This window comes from Palaemon carinicauda, chromosome 10 (genome assembly GCF_036898095.1).
Source record: "Palaemon carinicauda isolate YSFRI2023 chromosome 10, ASM3689809v2, whole genome shotgun sequence".
NCBI lineage: Eukaryota > Metazoa > Arthropoda > Malacostraca > Decapoda > Palaemonidae > Palaemon > Palaemon carinicauda.
The window spans coordinates 123,597,958-123,604,579 of NC_090734.1; the positions used below are offsets into that span (position 1 = coordinate 123,597,958).

General features: G+C 33.8%; 1 protein-coding gene across 1 annotated transcript in view; it reads left to right on the forward strand.

Moving 5' to 3' along the window:
- Positions 1-776: 776 nt before the first annotated feature.
- Lar (tyrosine-protein phosphatase Lar) overlaps positions 777-6,622 on the forward strand; it is a 119,499-nt gene continuing 113,653 nt past the window's right edge. The window contains exon 1 of the mRNA XM_068381781.1: positions 777-816. The gene's annotated coding sequence lies outside the window, so the exon portion shown is untranslated. The remainder of the gene's footprint in view (positions 817-6,622) is intronic.

Consider the following 6,622-nt stretch of genomic DNA (forward strand, 5'->3'; position numbering starts at 1 on the left):
CCGCACACGTAACTTGCATTTTGTAAATGATTAAGCTACAAGCAGTGCAAGTATGAAAAAAAAATATAGGTAGTCTAATAATCTATATGATTTAATATGAATATATGGAAAATCACCAGATGAATAATAACAGACCAATTAATGGATAACTTTTATAGTAACATATGAACCTTCCGGAATATCAAAACCCTATAGTTTTATTTTTTTTTTAGCTAATTAGTACGGTGCGTCAGCAATAGATGGCGCTGCTAAGGCGCACGGGATATTTTTTATGGTCTGGTTGAAGGTTCTCCTGTCTTCCATTTACTGTCATTGCTGGTAACGTTACGGACGTCCTTTTATCAATGTTCAGTCCTTTATAATCTTCTGTACTTGCTGATATATGCTCGGCTATTCATTGAGGTTCGGAACTTCAAGTTCGACTATGCATTGACGATAGCCTACTGGTCTACCTTATAATTCCTTATGTTTTATGCTATAATCAATTACTATGATCTGTCATATGGCATCAGGTTATGAAATATGTCGCACGTTACCGAGTTCCATAATACCCTCGAAATATCCACGCAGCCTACATTTACCATAACCTTGTTTTGTAACGGAAAGTTGGGTAACATAAGTTTATGTTGATATACCCCCATACAAAATAATTGGAGGAACCTGGAAATTCAGGCTGTTTTTCAGCGCCGCCTTCCTATCCTGATTTTATGGTCCTTGTTCCTCTCTTTCCCCCCTTGACTATCTTTGGGACTCCGTTTTCTTTAGGTCTTGTTGGCCCGGTGTGGGAACTGTAACCTCTCGTCTTCTGCCCAATTAGTAAATATCTTTCCTGTTGCGATTTCTTTTGTATTAGTACTGATTTTATACCGTCTTTAAAATTAGCTTTGGGTGTTATAGTGAATGTGCCGTATAGATACTGTACTTACGTATAGGCCTAATATTAATGCATATGAATATCCAGTGTTCGTAAGTACTTTAAATTTGCGCCCGCGTGTTTATATATATATATATATATATATATTATATATATATATATATATATATATATATATATATATATATATATATATATATATATATATATATATATATATGTGAAAAGGCGATTGAAAGTAGAAACTTCAACATTGGGATGTATAATTCAAAATGTTGAAGGTTATGCTTCTGTTCGCCTTTCTAGTAAATCTGAAGATTTTTAGAAACTAATATGCTATCCATTATATATATATATATATATATATATATATATATATATATATATATATATATATATATATAGATGAATGTGTATATGTATACGTATATATACACATACACAAACTTATATGTATATATATATATATATATATATATATATATATATATATATATATATATATATATATATATACACAACCACACATACACATGTATATGTATATATACACGTGCACATACACATATACACATACATTTAAACATACATATACATATATATATACATATATATACACATACACACATCTATATCTATATCTATATATATATATATATATATATGTATATATATGTATATATATACATATATATGTATATATACATATAAATATACACACATATACATATATATACACACATATATATACACATATATGTATACACATATATACATATATACATATATATATATATATATATATATATATATATATACACACACACATATATATATATATATATATATATATATATATATATATATATATATATATATATATATATATATATATAATGTGTGTGTGCGCGCGGGAGCAGTAGGTTCTTGGTTTGTGAATAACCAGAAATACGTGCAAATAATTATACGGGCATACAAATCCAAATCTGTGTACAGGTTGTGTGTCAGTTTGCCAGGACAAATTATGCTCCGTATGGGCCGTTTTATTGTCAGAGTACTAAAGCTAGCACACAATTCGCCAACAGCAGCCACGCGGTGCTCATACGACACACTGGAGTGTTCACGCTATTAGTACGTGATTTTTATACCTTTTTGTTTTGCCTCTGCATGCCAAGATCTTAATTCTTCTTCCCTCCGAGTAGCAGTCTTAGCAACATTTTCTATAGTATCGGCATTTTATATATATATATATATATATATATATATATATATATATATATATATATATATATATATATATATATATATATATATATATATATATATATATAGCGATCATTATTGTTCATCGCCAAGTTAGCTACAGTATCGAGACAATGACACCTAAGATGATTAAGAAAGATGGGAAGGAGAGAATCACCTAAGAAATGAAAATAAAAATGACTGAAAGACATGAAGAAGTTATGCGCGTAGTGGAACTGGTAAAAAAAATCTACAGCAGTACAACATTGACAATTATGATTCTTAAGAAAAGATAAAAAAAGATCCATGAATGTTGCAAAAAAGGAGCTGACATTGATGAAACAACGCCTATGTGCTCTTGTGTAAACTTTGCTTATCTGAATCAATGAAAATCATTTAGCAAGAGATACAATTACTAAGAACATGATTTGTGGAAATGCAAAGGTTTTTTATGCTGACATTGTTAAAAAGGAGCCTAGTTCATCAGGTAAAAAATAACCAAGGTGAGGCGGGGATGGTTTGAAAATTTTGAGAGAAGTATTGCCACGCATATTTTTCGACACGGTAAGGCCTGAAGCTCCGATGTCAAGAGACCACAGCCTTTAATTGCAGAATTTAAAAAGTTTTTGGATTTTGAATCTACATGGAGTAGCATGAGCAATTGTGATGAGACCGGTCTTTTTAAAGATTCCCTTGAAAACCTTAATTATAGTAAAAGAAAACAATTCCCGGTCATAAGTGTATGAAACGGTCTAACCCTGCTGTTCTGTACTAATGCCAACAGGGGTTGCAAAATTAAACCTCTCGTATCGCTCAGAGAATCCACCAGCCTTTAATAAGTAGGCTATAATGGACAGAAGCAGCAATTAAACCTTGTGGAGTCAATTAACAAGACTTGGGTGATTTTAATTTTGTTCATGGTATTGGTCAATGAGGTTTATGGGCCTGGGGTCAAAATGTCCTTCGTGGAGAAGAACCTCGCTCCCTAAGCCATGTTACTTTGGCACAGGCACAAGACTGCCACTCATTGAAGATAACCCACTGGCAGAGTGTAAATTCATTAGAATCTAGTTCCTCCCGCCAAACATGACTTTAAATGCTCCAACCCATGGATTAGGAGGTAATCTCCAAAGTTCAAGAAGCTGTACACGAAAGTGATGATCCAGCGATGCCTAGCGGTCATTGATGGGACCAACCTCACACACTTGATGAATTTGGAAAGAACATCTCCACTCTGTCAGCTGCCTTAAAATGATTGACCAAGCCTGGTAAGGGGTTGCTAATAGAACCCTCAATTCTAGATGGAGGAAACTGTGGTCTGAATGAGATCTTGGACGTGATTTTGAGGGATTCGATTAGTTCCAAAGACAGTTGACTATTAAATTGTGTCCTTGGACAAAACAATGGGGTAGAAGGTATACAAGGACGACGTAAACGATCTAATTAATGAACATGGGAAACATTTGATGACAGAGGAACAGTTGGAGTTGTATTATGAGCAACAACAAGAGGAGGGGGACTTGTGACAAACTTTAAGCTCAAAGTGAAATAGAGATGTTGAAAACGTGGAAAACGGTACAAAATATTGTAGAAACTCATCATCCAGATAAGTCTTCGACAGGGCGAGCAGCAAATTTAATTACTTATGATGATAATTCACATTTTCATATATTTTTAAAGAAAAGTAAAAAACGGTCTTCTCTAGGGATGTTCCTCTTGAAATTTGAACAAGTGCGTAAGAAAGACATCAAAGTGTCCTGGAGGTGATTTAGTGAGTGATGGTGAATGTTGTTTAAGACAGTTTTCCTAATATTTTACCAGGAGTTCTCGTGGAGGAAGGTTCTCACTCGAAGCAATAATCTATTTTTTTTTTTTTTTTTGAAGTATGGAATGCCTAGTGAATTAAATTCATTTCTTATGGGAAATATTTTCGGTTTACAAGCGTTTTATAACACAGGTGACGTTCATACTTTCAAATATTAAGCCATAAGTACTCCTTCATTCTAAAGTCATCACACTTATGGAATAAGGGGGAATCGCATTTGTACGAGAAGTTAACCTATCTAGGACAATATTCGAGCATGCCCCAATAGATTAGAGGTAGTCGATTTTTTTATATAAATAGTTGTTTCAAAACGCCTTGCCGGCCGGCAGAGAGTTTTGAAGGCAAATGTCCGTAGTGGTAGTTAGCGCTAATTGTTGTTCTGGATAACTGGCTATGTTCATGGGAGCAAAATCAACACGATATGAAATGCTTGCAGTAAGGCCTGGATGCAGCATGAATATTTTATTTAATATGGCAGATTTAGAAGAATTTTCTTATTTAACAGAACAAATTGCCTCATTAACGCCATATACATATAAATATATATATATATATATATATATATATATATATATATATATATATATATATATATATATATATATATATATATATATATTTTAATTTACTTCCTCCAATACACAATTCCCAACTGAATTACCTCATTTCGAATGATGGTTACAAGCATGAACTTTATGCAAAGGTGGAAATTTTAATTTAATTGAAATTAATAATTTTCTCTCTCTCTCTCTCTCTCTCTCTCTCTCTCTCTCTCTCTCTCTCTCTCTCTCTCTCTCTCTGTGTCAAAACATACGAGTGTGTTTGTTCACGTAAATGAAAGCCTATGTCGATTTCCCCCTTGTGAGTTTGGGTCTTGTGATTGAATGAGGCACAAGTTGGAGATTTGTTTTCAATCCCTTCACCAGAGATGTTTTGCATCGTCGTGAGCAGTTACTTGTAATTGGGGAATTAAGGCAGAATGTGCATTCGACCGGTAATCGTTGGTAGAGGGTTTCTTGTGAAGGAAACGGAAGAACAGACAACCCAATGGGGTTTAGGAGAGAGAGAGAGAGAGAGAGAGAGAGAGAGATAGAGAGAGAGAGAGAGAGAGAGAGAGAGAGAGAGAGAGAGAGAGAGAGAGAGAGAGAGAGAGATCAATTTCCTGTTAGTTTTTATCATCCCGCCTTAAAAACAGGACATGAAAGTTTTAAAAAATCTTAAATATAATCGAGTAAAATTGACAACTCACAAAAAATGCATACGTCGAGAGAGAGAGAGAGAGAGAGAGAGAGAGAGAGAGAGAGAGAGAGAGAGAGAGAGAGAGAGAGAGATCAATTTCCTGTTAGTTTTTATCATCCCGCCTTAAAAACAGGACATGAAAGTTTTAAAAAATCTTAAATATAATCGAGTAAAATTGACAACTCACAAAAAATGCATACGTCGAGAGAGAGAGAGAGAGAGAGAGAGAGAGAGAGAGAGAGAGAGAGAGAGAGAGAGAGAGAGAGAGATCAATTTCCTGTTAGTTTTTATCATCCCGCCTTAAAAACAGGACATGAAAGTTTTAAAAAATCTTAAATATAATCGAGTAAAATTGACAACTCACAAAAAATGCATACGTCGAGAGAGAGAGAGAGAGAGAGAGAGAGAGAGAGAGAGAGAGAGAGAGAGAGAGAGAGAGAGAGAGAGAGAGAGAGAGAGGTCTATTTCCAGTTATTTTTTATTATCCTGCTTTATAAACAGGACATGTTTTAAAAAATCTTAAATATAATCAAGTAAAATTGAAATTGACAACTCTAAAAAAAATGCATACGTCGAGAGAGAGAGAGAGAGAGAGAGAGAGAGAGAGAGAGAGAGAGAGAGAGAGAGAGAGAGAGAGAGAGGTCTATTTCCAGTTATTTTTTATTATCCTGCTTTATAAACAGGACATGTTTTAAAAAATCTTAAATATAATCAAGTAAAATTGAAATTGACAACTCTAAAAAAAATGCATACGTCGAGAGAGAGAGAGAGAGAGAGAGAGAGAGAGAGAGAGAGAGAGAGAGAGAGAGAGAGAGAGAGAGAGAGAGAGAGAGAGAGTCAGTCCTGTCTTGGTAATAGTTTTTAAAGTCTGTGAATTAAGCTCGCTTTCAACAATTTGTATGAAGGCGAAAGCATTTTAAACCAATGATACTGTAGTAGATTTGAAAAACTGTTATTAACAAGACTGAATCAGATTATCTAGAAATACCAAGGAAAGAGAGATGTAGTCCACAGCAGCGAGATTAATGGATGTTTGGTGAATACAAAGGCTTTTTCTCATAATGAATTTAAAATAGCAGAGTATAGCAGATTATAATACATCTAAAAGAAAAATCTCAATTATCTACAAACTGCCAGGGTTAAGTGTTTGATGAACCTATAGTTTTATTTCAGTCATACTTCCAACACAAGTGATAAAGGCTAGAAATAAAACAACGGGATTTAGTTATCAGTTTTTCCTTTTGGAGTTACATTAACTTCATCTGGTATATTTTATCCGTTTTATGTAATACCCGCACGGAAAGGCTAGTTCCAAGATTTATCTGGACTTTATTTGCTGACATTTTAGTTGTTTGTGCCTCAAGAATTATGGTATTCATTCTTTAGATGAATCCAAGATACTTTTATGTAATTTAGAGGACCTTTGGTGGATCTATTGAAAG